Source organism: Molossus molossus, unplaced genomic scaffold, assembly GCF_014108415.1.
Source record: "Molossus molossus isolate mMolMol1 unplaced genomic scaffold, mMolMol1.p scaffold_m16_p_4, whole genome shotgun sequence".
Lineage (NCBI taxonomy): Eukaryota > Metazoa > Chordata > Mammalia > Chiroptera > Molossidae > Molossus > Molossus molossus.
This window is the reverse complement of record NW_023425377.1, coordinates 14,757,491-14,773,463: the sequence shown is the minus strand read 5'-3', so window position 1 is coordinate 14,773,463 and position 15,973 is coordinate 14,757,491. Positions and strand designations below refer to the sequence as shown.

Genomic DNA, 15,973 nt, shown 5'->3' with positions numbered 1-15,973 from the left:
GCCACTGTGGAAAACAGTATGCAGGCTCCTCAAAAAATTAAAAATGGAACTGCCTTATGACCCAGCAATTCCACTTCTGGCTATATATTCGAAGAAACCTGAAACACTAATTCAAAAGAATACATGCACCCTATGTTCATTGCAGCATTATTTACAATAGCCAAGATATGGAAGTAACCCAAGCGTCCATCAATAGAGGAGTGGATAAAAAAGATGTGTACAAATATACAATGGAATATTACTTGGCCATTAGAAAGAATGAAATCTTACCATTTGTGACAGCATGGATGGACCTAGAAGGTACCGTGCTAAGTGAAATAAGTCAGACAGAAAGACAAATACTCTATGATTTCACTTATATGTGGAATTTAAAGATTAAAATAAATGAACAAACAAAATAGAAACAGACTCATAGACACAGAGAACAGACTGATGGTTGCTAGAGATGAGGGGGGTTGGTGGTCTGCGTGAAAAAGGTGAAGGATGTAAAATGTACAAATTGGTAGTTACAGAATAGTCATGGGGATGTTAAGTATGGCACAGGGAATATAATAAATAATCTAGTGATAATTATGTATGATACCAGATGGGTACTTGAAATATTGGGGACCACTTTGTAAAGTTTCAGGTGTATGTATAGCATATCTAACCACTATGCTGTACACCTGAAACTAAGATAAAATAATATTGAATGTCAACTGTAATTGAAAAATAAAATAAGTTCTCTATAACCTTTTGGGAGCCCAGCAAGGTGAGCAACAAATACCTTCTGGGAAGGTCAGGGAAGTGACTAACTGCACCTGGAAGCAAAAACTTTTGCCACCCAGGGTGGATTTCTGGAGCAGGGAGGTTGCACTGATCTCGTCTGGGAATCTCCATTTGTAGTTGCACATTCCTCCTAAGTCCTTTCCAATTTAGGGAAAGGAACAGCAAAGGGACCCCATGGAAGCAGTTAACTCATTGTGTGACCTCGGGCAAGTCACCCACCCTCCTGGGAGACAACATTCCTTTATCAGTAAAGTGGGGGTCATAATACTGGCCACGGGATACACTCGCTGTGGGATCAGGAAAGATCCCTCAGTGTGAAACATTCAGCAGAGTGCCTGGCGCAGAGTAAGTGCCCGTTACAATGTAGCTATTACTGTGATCATTAGCTGATTAAGACACAAGACTGCTTTGTATATCTGCATTTTACAGAAGGGTGCTGGGGAAAGACATTTCTGCCTCTCCTGCCTGCCGGGTCAGCGCTCACTTCAAGCCTCCAAGTGGTTCAAAGCAGCCACTTGTTCACACGCGGAGCAAATCCAGGCCCCTTGGATCTGCAGCAAGGAAAAGCTTTCTGTCTGATCCCTACCCCTCTCCGAAGGCTGATTTTAAAAAAATTAACAATGTATGTGTAAATGCGTGCACACATGCTATTTATTTATTTTTGGTTAACGTTACATTGAGGTTTTGATGAAACTCAGCCTGCGCACACTTGAAAAGCCAACAGGGTCGTTGGGCAGCGAATAAAGGTCCCGGGATTTCCCCGAGGGGCTGCGGAGAGTACAGACAGGAAGCCTGGGACCCAGCGCCTGACCAGAACTTCCTCGGGGGAGGCCGGAGCCCAGCACCGGCATCCTGCCCAGAACCCTCCGGAGCGCGCGAGCCCGAGCAGATGCCTGCTCCCGGGGGCGCGCTGGGAGAGGGTCCCTGGGCCCGACACCGGGTCCGCACCCCGCAGGCAGAGGAGGGAGGTGGAGGCCTCCCCTGGGGAGACGCTGACACTGTCAGGCTGGAACCTTCTATTCCGGCCCAGCCTCTTCCCCCCTTTGCTGCGCCCAGGAGGGAATTCAGAAGGGACTTTCCAGAGAGCGTTTGCGGGCAGGGTGTGGAAATGGAATAAAAGCATATGCAAATCGGCCTTCGAGTGCTTTCCTCCACCCCATCCAGCAAGGGCCTGTCTCCAGAAGGATGCCCTTGCTCCAGACACTTGACAGCTCTCCTTCCTTGGATGGGACCGCGGGCTGAGTGCGGTGGTAAAACCCCAAACCCGGGCAGGGAGCCATGCCAACGGGGTGGGCTGGCTGGGCAGGAGGAAGTAGCAAAACGAGGAGGGGAGGACTATGGCCGCATTGGGAAAGATAAAGTAAAACGAAATTTTAGCAACTTGCTGTAGGTATGAGCTGGGAAAAATAATCGCTACAAGCTGATTTGTTATGTACTTATCTCCCGTCTGAGAGGCAGCAGGCTTTTGTGCGGTGGATTATTGCAGAGTAAATGGCACGTTAAAGATATAATCGAGATGTTAAGGTGTATTGAATGAATTAGAGTTAAAGTAGGTGAGACTCTTGTCATGGTCTATACAGATAACAATTTCAGTGGCTTGGAGATATTTCAGTGCCTTAGTTAAGACGAGGCTCCATTTCCCAAAGGAAAATATTTTCAACCTTTTTGTTATTTTTCAGAGTGGGTAGGGTGTGGTTAGGAAGTGCTGTCGAATTTATACCCACGATAAAATAATATGCTTTAAACCCTGGGGATGTAGACTGTGACCTCTATTTAACAAGTCTTACAATTTTTGCAGCGATGCACAGGACATACAGTGTAATTTGGGGGCTAGGGGTTGGGGATTATGGCTGCTATATTTTGTTTGTTGTGTTTCTATTCTTGATCACATTCGATCCTGTCCTTTAAATATACAAGTTTTGTTGGTTTGTTTTGAAAGTAATCTTTTTTTTTAACACACTGAACTTGACTTGAATACCCATTGGGCAATAGTGTAGCTTTTCTTTCTTGAAGGTTTAATTACTGTATCATTGCATTTTCTTGTCATTCAGGACCTTCACATTCTGTGTCCATGATTTCACTGGCCAGTCTATCAGGTTTGCTGGGTGGCTTGCAGCGGCCTGGGCTGTCAGCGTGGGCTGGGCGCTGCCTGAGTCCTCTCTTCAGGACCCACCAGGCCTGCGCCTGGACGGGGCACTTGGTCATCCTCTTCCCTCTGGATTCCTATCCACCCACTTTCCCCACGGGCCCTGCGGAACTCAGTGTTCCCTTCTCAGTGTAACCTTTGGGCTAAATCTGTAGCGAATATATATTTTCTCTGGCTGTCAGCGATTTATAGTCTTGGGTGTGGTCCCTAAAGCCAGCTTTTAGGCCTTTTGAGTTCAAATGGTGACCGCTCCCTCCGGTTGTTGTATGATCTGGCAAATGTTTCTCGTTTTGGTCTTGGCCTCGGTCTTAATCATAACAACAACAACAACAACAACGAATTCTTTTTATTTTAGCAATAACTGATGAAGTCTTTTTATGATTTACAATTTGCAAAGCATTTTCATGGGTCATTTCATGCAATTCTTCCAGAAAGTTTGTGAGATTAGTAGAGTGAGTAGAATTGGCACATCATGGGAACTTATTAAAAAGTTGTTGAATGAATGAATTATATCCATTTTACTGCCAAGGAAATTGAGATTCAAAGAGGTCAAGTGACCTACCCAAGGTCGCACTGCCCAGGAGGGACTCAGACTCAGATCTCCTGACTGACCGGCTCTGATATATTGTTTTACATGGTTTTAGTTGTCCTTCTCAAGGAAAGCGTCTTTGATTCTACAATAAGGGATGCTGGGAAAATGCCATCAGAGGGCTCTACTATCGAAGGGGTGCAGAGAGCCTTGCCTACCCCTTTCTATGGATTTTTCTTAGGTCCCTTGTTCTGCAAGGAATTTGTATCCTTAGGACATGACTATTTGGATACATTCCTTATTAGAGATAGAAATGCAAGGTCATGCTGAAAAAATGACTGTTCTGAATTTTTAATATTTCTTGGAAGTCTGAGCATAAAACTACATAGATCTTAAGGAAAGCTAATACCAGAGTTTTGGGTGTGGAGCTGAAAATTTTTCTCTAGTTCTAGCTCTTAAGGTACTAGAGTCACACAGTGCCACCATTTTGGTAGGAGAGGGGGTGGCTGGTGTGCAGGGACCTGCAGTTGCTTAGCCTACAATAGCTGTTACCAGCTGTTCCCACCATTGGAGGGCATGCCACCCCGATCAGCTCAGATATCAAAATAACAAGAAAACAGCCCCTTGTTCTACCAGCCGATAGGCACCAATAACAGCATTCCATCTGCTTGTCGAGGCCTTCAACCTTGCAACACCAGGAACAGAGGGCTGGAAGGAGAATTTCCCTCCTAAATCTAAAGCTAATTCGCAAAGAATGCCCGTGGGAGTCTGCCCAAGGGCCTTGTCCTCTGACTGCCGTACTTGGAGATTCAAAGCTTTGGCTGTGAAATTTCTCCAGAAGAAAGCTGCAAAAACAATTCTGGTTACTTCTTTCCTGAACTGATACTCCTTCCCTCTCCAAAATGCAATGGTATCGCCATCAAGGTGGCCTCAGACCTGTTGGTCTTTGCCTTCATGGTTTCTGGGCCTTGTTTAGACAGGTCTTTCTTTTTTTTTTTTTTTTTTTATCCTCACCTGAGGACATTTTTCCATTTCAGATAGAGCGGGAGGGAGAGAGAGGAAGAGAGAGAGAGAGAAACATCAATGTGAAGGGACACATCGAGTGGTTGCCACCCACACGACCAACCAGGGCCAGGGACAAACTGCAACCGAGGTACGTGCCCTTAGCGGGAACCGAACCCGGTCTCTCTGTACCGCAGGTCGACGCTCCAACCGCTGAGCCAAACCGGCCAGGGCTAGACAGGCCTTTCTCAAGGGAAGGCTATGAAGATTGTTTCTTACATTTACTTACGAATTTGATAGTTTTACCTGGTATCACATTGTTTATTTGCAGTTAGCTCTTTTATCTATCTGAAGTTATATGGTGCGAGACAGACAATTCTTTACTCAACTGGTGTCAGTCTTTCCCTTCACTCTTTTCTAAAATAAACTTGTGACTCGGGCTAGTTTTAGATTTCTGGAAGAGTTGCGTAGGTAGTACAGAAGGTTCCTGGACCCCCTCTCAGCAGCTCAACGATCTGAAAGGAACATTCTGCATGGCCCTAAATTCCCACTTATACACAGACGTCTCTCTAGAATCTCACTTTTCTTTTATCGATGGGTTTTCTATTTTCTGCCCCTCGGTCACATGTTTAATTAATTAATTTTATTTCTAGAGAGTTCACAGTTTCTGATGGGGAACCTGAGATCTCACAGGGCTTTTAAGAAGTCCCATACGGCCCTGGCTGGTTTGGCTCAGCGGTTGGAGTGTCAGCCTGCGGTCCAGAGAGACCCGGGTTCGGTTCCCGCTAAGGGCATGTACCTTGGCTGCAGTTTGTCCCCGGCCCTGGTTGGGTCATGTGGGCAGCGGCCACTCGATGTGTCCCTTTCACGTCGATGTTTCTCTCTCTCTTTTCCTCTCTCTCCCCGCTCTATCTGAATAAAAAATGGAAAAATGTCCTCAGGTGAGGATAAAAAAAAATTTTTTTAAAAAAAAGAAGTCCCATATGGACTTCAGGCAAGTTAAACGTGATTAACCTTGCTTATGGATGCTGCTACTGCTGAGGTGACTGGCCAAGGGGGGACACCTGATTTCCCTAGTCCACAGGGAAGGAGGTCAGCACTGGCGACCTGCCTCTCATACAGCATGCCTTATTCTCTGAGCACAAGCTGTGGACACAAAAGGACAAGGCTCTGCAGCAGGGTCTCTTCCTCAGTACCACTGACAGTTGGGGACTGCTGAATTCTTTGCTGTGGAGCTGTGCTGGGCCAGTATAAGATGTTCAGCAGCAGCCCTGGCCTCCAGCCACTGGATGCCATTAGCACTCCTGACAGTCGAAATTATCTGCAGACGTTGCAAATCATCTGCTGGGGGTCAGCCCCCATCCCCCTCGAGAACCCCCAGGCGAGTCAAGCTGCCCGAGTTTGTGCCTGGCTCCACTGTGTAGTAGCTGCATACCTCCATTTCCTCCTGTATAAAATGCAAATAACGGTGCCCGTCTCCTAGGGTGGTCCTGTTAAAGAACAAAATTCAACTGAGTAGATCTGAAGGCCTAACTGGCTTTGTGAAGTAATTCACCAGTGGGGCAACCTCCCATGTAGCAACTAGAAGGGTGCTCCCAGGGGTTGTACCAAACGGAAGGTCTTTGTAGGCAGAAGGGTTGGCAGGGGAATTAGCAAAAAAAAGAGAAAAACCCTGGCCGGTTTGGCTCAGTGGTTAAAACGTTGGCCTGCGGTCCAGAGAGACCCGGGTTCGGTTCCCGCTAAGGGCATGTACCTTGGTTGCAGTTTGTCCCCGGCCCTGGTTGGGTCGTGTGGGTGGCAGCCACTCAGTGTGTCCCTTTCATATTGATGTTTCTCTCTCTCTCTCTCTCCCCTTCCCACACTATCTGAAAAAAAAAAAACAGAGAGAGAGAGAGAGAGAAAGGATTGTTTTTAGTCCAGGTCATCTTTTTCTTGGGGGGGGAGGGGTTTTATCTAGCAGATTTCTTCACTAGTGGGGATCAGGAAATTCCGGACTGATTGCTTTAAAATTCTGCTCCAGGGAGAGGCTGAGACCATAATAAGGTTAGTTGTTGACTTTTGGCCTGATGACGTAGCTTAGCAAACGTGACTCCATTTTGGTCTGTTGTTTACCTTTTAAAACAATCCTGAAGACCAAACGAGCAAATACACATGAAGCACTCAGAACAGACCCTGGCAGGACAGACCTAGCTCTATGGTAGCTGTAACTATTATCTTAAAAATTCTTTACACTTGATGTCACTCCTAATAAACACACAGGCTTCCCGCTTTTCTACTCCCTCCATGTCTTCCCCACCACGGAACGAATGTGTTTAAACCAGAGCCATATTCACCAAAAGACTGCATGTTCATGAGATGGAGCCCTCTTTCCAGCGCTCCAGAACTGTTAATTAATCAGCTCCCAAGATAAACTCATCCACGCTGTGTGTGAATTTTATTTGCAGCTACAGAAGAGTGATTCCATCTGGTTAACAGGCCTTTAAGTGACAATCCAGCTCCGAGGAGCCGCAGAGAGGCCCAGAAATGAGTTCCAAAGCGAGCCGATAATGACGGCGGGAAGATGGAGATCTGGGGTAGGGAGACTGAACATTGACTAGATTCATTCAGGCGGTGGTCTTGGGAGCGCTGTGTTCGTTTGCCATGGACACACACCATCATCTTGCAGCCCAGAGGGGGGTGGATGCGAGACTCGCCTTCCAACAATTCATGTTACTTGGTCACCCAGAAAATTTTTTCCCCTTTTGTAGCAGCAGCTTTTGCAAAACCACAACGTGTGTTATTCTTAAGCTTGCCCAAGAGCCCCTCCAGTGGAGATGGTGATTTTTAATAAGATTGTTAAATGTGTGGGAAGATGTGGCTGATGGGGGGTAGGGGGGTGGCGGTGTCTCTACCTTTGTCCAAAGGGCTCACTTCCTGCACTGAAACCAGGCCTTGGTTTGAACAGCAGTGAGGAGAGCCCTGGCTGGAGCTGGAGGGCTGGAGGCCAGGAGGGCTCCTGGCCTTGGTGAGGCGTGGTTGGTTCACTCACTCAGCCAGTGCAGCTGGGTGGCTGGGAGCCTGGGTTCTGGAGCTGGAATGATCAGGTCGAAATCCCAATTCCTTAACTTGCTGGGTGCGTGGCCTTGGGGAAGTCACTTAACCTTTGTCATCTGCAAAATAATGTCACTGATAGTACCTACCTTGTAGCTTTGTTGTGAATTTTAAGTGAGATAATCCATTTACATCTTAGCTATTATGATCATGGTTATAATTATTATTTACTCGAGTGTCCTCCACGAGAGGGGCATTGTGCTAGGGGTGGGGGACACATTCAGGTCCAAGATGACATTTTGTGACTCCAAAGGGAAATTAGAGTGTTTTGACAGGTGAGCATCGAAGGCTATGGAAGTGGGAGGACTCAGAGAAGTCCCCAGAGACTTAGTGGCCACAAGGGGCATGGATCCTAGACACAAGCAGAGCAGGTACACAGTGAGAGAGACCGTCAAAGCCATGGACGCAGGGCCGCGGAGCTCAGAATGTTCTCTCCAGGTAGCAAACAATGACCGGGTTCGAAGTGGGCAGGTTGGAAGGCAGAGCGGAAAGGCTGAGCCACCTCTGCTGAGTGACTCCAGCTGCCACCGTGTTTGCTGACTCGGGGCATCTTCTGCAGCAGGCTCTGTCTGGTTGCTGGCCCACTGGGCCCCGGGCCTGGAGGTGCTGGGTGCCCGGTGCCTGGTTGCGGTACTTGGCTGAGTTGTATTTTATTACATCTCTTTCCTCGTTGCAAGAACCCACCTCCCGGTTGCCAGGGGATTTTGTTTTACACGAAGGGCTACTGAAGTTCAACACCAAGACTGCCCTGCAGTTTCTTACTGGCAAGGACCTGTTGACCCTGCGTCTTTAACATTGCCTTGTCTGCTCCAGCCTTCCTCCTCAGGCTGAGACCTAAATGAGATCATTATTTTAAAAATTTAAAACAAAAAGTGCTATGTAAGGGACTTTCAATTTTATACACACACACACACACACACACACACACACACATACACACATATACACAGCAAGCACATACAACAATTTGGGTATATCTTCTTTACAGCTTCTGGGAGTAAATTGGAAGCCCAGGACTAATGTAGCTTTGAAAGGACTTTAGATTTGCAAATTCATACGAAATGAGTAACTTTCCCAGAAGCCTCGCGTGCTGGCCACCCACTCCTCTGCTCTAACTCCACAAAGCACGAGCCAAGTGCCACAGTGGTATCTGCTTTTGGCAAAATCATATTTATAATAACTTTTGGGTCAGTTCTTATTTTTTCCTTTAAATAGAGGGAACAATACATAAAAGAGAAGGGGATGAACTATTAGAAATAGAAATGAACAGCTTCTTTATCATAATGCACCAAGAGCAAATCAGGTGTGGGATTTCTTTTCAAAGGACAAATTATACATTTACCCAATAGAGTTACACAGCCGCGCTGTCTGGAAAGAGAACTCAGCGTTGTATTGATTCGGTACAACGTGAGTTTCCCTGGGGCGCTGCATTGGGGAGATCCTAATAATGGATATAACAGCAGTGTTGATAAATGTAAATGGTCAACGGGTTAAAGGCCTTCATATTGTTCTTTTGTTTCCATGGTTTCTGACTACAAATCTCATGAAGTTGACAAAGTGGCTCACACCACCGAGTTCGTCCTGGTAAATAGGAAACAATTACTTTGCTGAGTTGCTCTGTCCTGTTCTCTGTTCCAGCTTAGAAATGGTTCTGGCTGTGCCACTTACGTTCCTTTTGACCTGGCTGCATTGGCAATGCAGACTGAGGAAGCGGAGGTTGGAGGGTCTGGGTGACCTGGTGTAGGTGGGGATTAAAGGCAGGGAGCAGACCACGAAGGCTGAAATGGCCCACCCCCAGGTTCTCGTGGCCTGTGATGTCCCTGTCCACGCACTCAGGGAACTTGCAAGGACCGTATCTGGAAGTCACGGTGGTCTTCAGAACCACATCATCAGCCAGAGAGCGGGAGAGGGACTGTGCATATCAGAGACAGAAGGGAGTCTTGCAGAGTTGTTAATGGCAAGGAAAGCGTGGAATAAATTATCACAAAATAATTACTCAAGAAACATCTTCTAATCATGTACCGTGTGCCGTGCACTGCTGTTATGGGGAGAGCGTGAAAGGGTTGAAAGTATCACAGCTCTTTGGAGAATTTCAGTCTCATGTGACATCCACTGATGGATTCAAGACCCTGAAGGATCAAGTGTTACATTGCGTGACCAGATGAGGGCTACTTGGGACTATTTCTTGCCCTCCTCCCAATTGTTCACCACCCCCAGCCAGAATATTTTAAGAAATGTAATCGGGATCACATCCCTTCCCTGCTCCTTCTGTCTTCTGTTAGGGTCAACTCCAAATTTCTAACAAGGCTGATGTGAACTGGCCCGTGGCAGCCTGGGACTCCCTCACCTCTGTGCCATCCCTGGTCTCCTCACGGGCCCCAGCAGCAGGGTCCCTGTCTGTCCCTACTTGTGTGGCCAGTCACGTCCCATTTCAGAGTGTTTGAACATTCTGTGCCCTCTGCTCGGCCTCCCTCTTACCTGATCCTCACCAGACCATGGCCTATTTATCCTTCAGGATGTCTCCTCAAATGTCTCCTCTTCCTACCCACCAGCACGTCACAGGACCCTGTGCTCTTGGGTAGCACTTCCTGCCTTTGAGCTCACTTGTTCTGCGTGATTATCAGTGAGATCTCAGTCTCTCCTGTTATTTGGTGATCTCCATGAGGATGAGGGTGAGAGTCAAGTTCGTCTTGTTTTTTTGCTGTATCCCCAGCGTCTGTCCCAGGGTCTAACTCATGCTCTGTGAATGAGTGATGACTGGCGAATGGATGAATGGATGGCTGAATGGATGGATGTGGAAGGAGAGATTCCACTGAGTCAATGCAGCTGTCCTGTCAAAGCATCTCCTCCGACTAGGGCACTTGGTATGAGGTACGAAACATCCTGTTTGTCTACCCTCACATTCCCATACTTCTAGAGGGCAGGGGTTGGGTCATAATAACCTTTTCATCTCCAGAGTTGGGCTCATACGGAAACTCCATGAAGGTCTGTGGGTTGAAGAGCAACTTGTGCATGAAGGCGGACTCACCTGGATTTTAAGGCACGCTTGGGTTGAGGATGAAGGAAAAGCAGATTTACATACTCAAAACAGCAGTAAGAGTTGGGATGCAAAACAAGATTAGGGTTAAAAAAAAAAAAAGCTGAGAACCCGAGTTAGAAAAATACCCACTAGTCACCAGACACAGCCTGACAGGATGTACTCACACTGCAGATGGAGGGTTGGGGTGGGGAGGCCGCTTGGAATTTCCCCAGCTGAACTCAGTGCCGTGAACGACGGCTGTCTGTCTCAGCGCGCTGTTGGCCTCGGGAGGTCTGTGCATTCAACACATATTTATCTAGCACTGTTCCATAAATTCCCAGCGTTGGGACTGATCATTGGAGGGCATGGAAATGGGCTCTTGGTGGTGAAAAAAAAATCTTACTCTTTTTATGTGTAAAGCACAGATACACATCCAGTACAAACACGTACACATATATATGCAGGCACTATACCTATGGCATAAAATTTCATAGTGGAGGTGGTTAGGAGATTGGCTCTTTCTTTTTTTTTTTTTTTTTAATTCTTACCTGAGGATACTTTTATTTATTATTTTTTTCTACCTATTTTCAGATAGAGTGGGAGTGAGGGAGAGAGGAGAGAGACAGAGAGAACCATTGGCTGGTTGCCTCCTGCACGAGCCCGACCAGGGCCGGGGACCGAACCACAACTGAGGTACGTGCCCTTGACCAGAATTGAACGTGACTCTCCTGTCCGAGGGCCAACGCTCTAACCGCTGAGCCAAACCGGCCAGGGCAGGACATGGGCTCTTTCAGGAGATGATCATGAACAAAAGGTCGAGAACAGACCTCGTCCATGTCGAGCACTGTTCGGGTCACAGTGCCCCCCCCATGGGGCTTTCATTCCCGAGGCAGGTGGGCAATAACTACGTGAGTAACGCAACTGTCAAAGAAGAAGAAAGTCTACAAAGAAAAGCAGGGCCAGGGGACAGAGAGCTTGGGGTCAAGTGCGGGGCTACCTATGTCTGTTTCAGGGAGCGTCAGGGGATTCTGAGGAGGTGACACTTGAGAAGAGCCTGGAGGCAGTGAGATGCAGTGAGACTGAGACAGCAAGGAGACCACCTGGGCAGGACAAGAGCCCGGAGGCAGGACAGGGCCCAGATCCCACGGGTGTGCGTGCAGACCGGGCAGACCGTGCTGAGGGGGTTGGGTTTTGCTCTGAGTGTGAGGGAAGCTGTTGGAGCACGTTTCAGGGGAGTGGCAGGTCTGATTCACCTCTGGAGTAGGTCCCCCTGGCTGCTGTTTGCAGGGCGGCCGGCAGGGGCGGGATGCAACCAGGGGGCCAGCCCGGAGGCTGGTGCTGGGCTCTGGGTGGGCCGCAGTGATGGCCTGAGAGAGGGTGAGAGCGTAGGCTCCCATTCCTGAGGAGTGGGGCCCGCTGGGATTGCGTGGAGGCTGTGAAAGAAGGAAGAGTCCCGCGTGCTGAGGGTCTAGCCTGGGCCGCGGGGCTGCACTGACTGACATCTGGAGCCGAGGTTGCGTGTGGAAGGAGCCCGTCCTCCCGGGGACCAGTCCTGGAGCGGCGTCCCCCTGCCCGCTCTGGCCCCTGCTGTTGACACCAGGCTCAGCATCCATTTGACGCCGTCTTCCACAGTTACCTGTTTTTCCACCTTATCTAGTCTTCCAATTCATTCAGGGAAGAAACTATTTCGTGTATGTTTTAACTTCTCCAAGAGGCAGGCCGTGGAGTAGAATGGTTAAATTGTTAGTTGTGTGTGCTGGGGTGAGCGCTTTAACTGCTGAACGTCTCCTGCCCCTTCCCTTTGTCTCCATCCTCTCCCTCGTCCTCTCCATCCCCCCACCCCCTTCCTCCTGCTCCTCCTTAACTGAAGTAAGTACCTTTTTATTTTTTGGTCAAGTGGAGAGGGTAGCTTCCTATGGCTCTGCAAAGTGAAGTGAAATTTGCCTATGAAGCGCCTTGTTTGGGTCTGGCGAGCAGTTGGCACTTGGTGATCTTGATGTTGTGTGGCTCCCCCCTTCCCAGCGGACTTCCGTCTTGCTGGCTCTCAGATCTCAGGGTCCTTTCGGCTGAAGCACTTGAAGATGAGGGCATCACACCACCCCCCTCCCTCCATGTCTTGGTTTTTCCATCACATAAAATGGGGAAAAAAGCTTAACGAACCCAGCTGGTGTGGCTCAGTGGACTGAGCATCGCCCCATGGACTGAGGTCCTGGTTTGATTCCTGGTCAAGGCACATGCCCAGGTTGTGGGCTTGATCCCCAGTCGGGTGCGTGCAGGAGGCAGCTGATTGATGTTTCTCTCTCACATTCATGTTTCTCTCTCTCTAAAATATCAATAAAAGCATTTAAAAAACCACAAAACTTAATGAAGAGAAGAAACAGTGGAAACCCGCAAATGTGGGCGTTTACATTGTATATTATGTTGTGTTCCAAGGATAAAAGGCCACACTGAGGCAAGGGTGATGGAGAAGCCATTAGGTGCCACCCGAGGCGAGTGAGTGCCCACTGGCTCATTTGAGGAGGTGTGACGGATGCTGCCACATGAGCAATACAAGACTACCTAGTAATCACCGAATTGTGCGGATCCAACCAGAATACCAAGTGCCTGGGGCTTTGGCTTAGGGCCGTGGATGGATGGAGCATGAAGCCTGGCATAGAACAGAAGGAACGGGTCACACAGCGACAGATATAAACAGACTTGCGTTTAGGCAGAGGTGACCACAGGTGGCTGCCTCTCTCCTCTGCTGTGACAGACTTCATGACTCTATCCTATCGCTCCTTCCCGATTCTGATAGGGAACTAAACTTCACTGAGTGCTTACTGCCGGCCACGCACTGCGTCCTACCAGCATCCTCTTGCTTCCTCCCAACGCCTCAGTAGCGATGAGAACAGCCTCAGAGGGGTCAGTAGCTTGTGCAGGCTTGTTTCCAGCTGTTGTGCTTTACCTCCTCCAGGTGTGCCCAAATGCTGCTTCCGGATCCTTCTACCTGAGGCATTCATTCCCACCTGCTTTATTCAGACTGTGGGATTCAGGTTCATGTTGACACTCATTTGTTTGATCATTTATTTATTCACTCACCACTTAAACAATACTTTTCTGCCTCTACCATGTGCCAGGTATAGTCTTACGTGCCGAGGACTCAGTAGTAAATAAGACACAATCCCTGCTTGGAGCTACACTTAGGGGCAGCATCACTTCTTGGCTGGGACTCTCGGTAGGTGGGAAGACTCAGAATTTCTGTGACTTAGGACTAAGTTGGTGCTCCCTTCCCTGTGTTGAACCAGAAAGCATCCACATTGATGATGGAAATCAGCAATAATTTGCAAAATGAATTATGATGCCCCTGCATGTACCCTGGACTAGAAATTGGGTCACCTGCTGTCTTTTACTGACGGGACTGACTTAGCTATTTGACCTTGGGCCTCAGTAATAACTCATGGTCAAGCAATGCTTTCTCATGCAGTAGGTCCCTTTGCTCATCCAGTGCCTGGTTGGAAGGAGAAGATCTCTGATGTGCAGAGAGACTGTGTGGGCTGCCTAGTTCTCATCGCTGGTAGGAGACGAGCTGGGACTAGAACCCAGTGTAACTTCTAGCTACTTGTTTTTATGATCTCATCATACTGGCCTCCAGGACTCTGTCACACGAGGCCAGGAAGTGATGTCATGTACCAGGTGTCCATGTGCCCAGGTTAAACTGTGGGGTTCTATTACTACAGATGGAGGAGCAAACAGGTGTTAGGGGAACAATTAGCAGCGTCTACCATAGACGGCCTCTCTGAGGAAGGGACATCGGAAGTGAGAACCTCAGGATGAGTTGGTGTTGAAGAGAAGGAAGAGTCTTCCAGGCCAGGGGCGCAGCGCGTGGGAGGGCCAGGAGGCGGGGAAGGCCAGCTCTAGTGCGTGGTGATGTTCCGCGATGCGCATGACCGGACTTGGCACCGGGAGGCAGCTGCTCCGGGTTCACCTGGCTTTCGTCTTGTATGTTCCAGGGCGCGGACGGACCTGGACTGCGAGGAGGGGGCTCTGTGCTGACTCTGGAAGGCCTCTGTGTGTCCTCAGCTTTGAGAACTGAATTCCATGGGTTGTGTCAGTGTCAGACCTGTGAAGTTCAGTTCTTCAGCTGGGATAGCTCTGTCATCGTGGACTCGAGGGACACCCGGGAGAGCAGCCCCAAGGTCCGCTGAAGAACTTGGAAGCCTGGAGACAGAAGGGCAAAGTGCCGGGCTCTGAAGGAACAGGGAGGCTGGGTTCTTGAGAAAAACACTCATTTAATTGAGAGAAGACTTGAATTCTACGCTGAGCAGGGTTCCAAGTAGCTAAATGAATGTTCCTGGTGAGTCATTCTTGCTGCTGCTGCTGTTACAACTAGTTTACATTTATTGATTACTTACCACGAGCAGGTACGGTGCTAACTTCTTTCCACACTGTTACAGACTCTTGGGGGAAATGACTGTAATGAAGCTGAGACACCCGGCACTACCATGCAGGGATTTCCCCCCACCCCCTTCATGGGATCAGATGGAATTCATGGAATGTGACAAGTATTCTTTGGCATCCATGGATGAGGTTACTGGTTCCTTTTTAGGATGAAAAACATGGGTACATTCCTCTTATGGTCCCCCTCTCCCTTTATTTGAGTCTCAACTTCCTTGCCTGCTGTAAATACAGAAGGGCTACATCGTGTCTTTGTATTCCAAACAAGGAAGAAGAGTTTGTCCTTAGACTCTGCCCCAGTGTCTCCCAGGGAAAGGGATACAAAGGTTGTGCAGGCTGCCCCATCTGCTGGCACCGTCAGCTGTGTCTGTGGGTCGTGCCCTTCTGCTGTCTTCCTCTGCCACCCGGTCAGCTGGGTCTGCTCCGAGGCTGGGATTTGCTATGACAATGATGATTTCCACCTTTAGACACAGGGCTGGAGGCTGTGTGCGTGCTATCTGCACTTTAGTAGGCTTTCAATTCGGTGGGGAAGAAGGAGTGTGCTTTGTCTTTTTTTAAATTTTATTTTAATTTTCTACAATTGATTTTTAGAGAGAGACAGAGAAACACTGATCGGTTGCCTCCTACGGGGGTTCGAGCCTGCAACCCGAGTGAATGCCCTGACTGGCTATCGAACCACCAGCCTTTCGGTGCGTGGGATGCTGCCCAACCAACTGAGCCACACTGGCCGGGGCATGCTTTGTCTTTTTGAAAACTCATCTTTGATTCCTTACTGCCTGTCGGTGTCCTGAAATGTCCATCCCACTGTAGTCCACAGAATGAAAGTGTGGACTAGCCCAGAGACACCCAGCCTGTGGATCCTCACGCTGTTTTCTCAGTGATGTGTCTGTTGAGTGCGGGCTGTGTGCCGGGCATTGTGCTTGGGGCATTTTGTGAATGATCACCGTGAACCTCGCACCAAACCTCATCTGGGAAATGAGGACAG

At 48.6% G+C, this 15,973-nt stretch overlaps 1 long non-coding RNA gene across 1 annotated transcript; it reads left to right on the top strand.

Moving 5' to 3' along the window:
- The first annotated feature begins 1,742 nt into the window (after positions 1-1,742).
- On the top strand, positions 1,743-14,562 carry LOC118616340. Its single transcript, XR_004956546.1, has 3 exons — positions 1,743-2,018; positions 6,890-7,018; positions 14,544-14,562. It is a non-coding gene; the product is annotated as an uncharacterized LOC118616340 (long non-coding RNA).
- Positions 14,563-15,973: the final 1,411 nt, after the last annotated feature.